This window comes from Pistacia vera, unplaced genomic scaffold, assembly GCF_008641045.1.
Source record: "Pistacia vera cultivar Batoury unplaced genomic scaffold, PisVer_v2 Contig63, whole genome shotgun sequence".
Taxonomy (NCBI): domain Eukaryota; kingdom Viridiplantae; phylum Streptophyta; class Magnoliopsida; order Sapindales; family Anacardiaceae; genus Pistacia; species Pistacia vera.
Genome location: NW_022196479.1, coordinates 37,801 through 38,592, shown reverse-complemented (window position 1 = coordinate 38,592; position 792 = coordinate 37,801). Strand labels below are relative to the sequence as shown.

At 38.9% G+C, this 792-nt stretch overlaps 1 non-coding gene across 1 annotated transcript; it reads left to right on the top strand.

Annotated features, from left to right (window-relative positions):
* The first annotated feature begins 361 nt into the window (after nt 1–361).
* LOC116111244 lies at nt 362–468 on the top strand. Its single transcript, XR_004125028.1, has one exon. It is a non-coding gene; the product is annotated as a small nucleolar RNA R71 (small nucleolar RNA).
* Nucleotides 469–792: the final 324 nt, after the last annotated feature.

The window sequence follows — 792 nt, the reverse complement described above, 5'->3', positions numbered from 1 at the left end:
TGAGAAGACTAACTGGTGTCCATCTTGGCATTCCACACTCCTATGGTTTCCTACCCAAAATTCACAAGTTATAAAAGGTGAGTGAATAGAATTTACATTCATACCTCCCAGTTGGCTTTGAAGTGATGTAATTTGTGTAGATAATATGGCGAACACATCGACTTTATGTAGACCCATTGTTCTCTTCGGCATTGCTCTCTCATTAGGTCTTTGGTAGTTATTGTTGGTCAGCACCTCAAGTAATTCATTAGCATCTTTTGGGGTCTTGTTATTTAAGGCTCCGTCTGCTGCCACATCTACCATAGTTTGAATATTTGGTAGCAACCCATTGTAAAATGTTTGGACTTGTATCCAAAATGGTAGACCATGATGTGGACATTTCCTTAGCAACTTTGTGTACCTCTCCCAAGCTTCATAGAGTGATTCATCATTTCCTTGCATGAAAAAGGTAATGTCATTTCTCATTTTTTCCTTTTTCTTTGGTGGGAAGTATTTTGCAAGAAACTTTTGAGCTAATCCATCCCATGTGGTGATTGTCCCAGCTGGGTGTGACATGAGCCAACCTTTTGCCTTATCTTTTAGTGAAAATGGGAACAATCTCACCCTAATTGCATCATCAGTCATTCCATTAGCCTTGAATGTGTCACATATCTCCAGAAAGCTAGCGATATGCAAAATTGGATCCTCATATGAATTTTCATTGAATTGGACTGACTGTTGGGTTATCTGAATTATTGTCGAGTTAATCTCAAAGTTCATTGCAGCAAGGGGCCTTGTAATACCATAATTGCA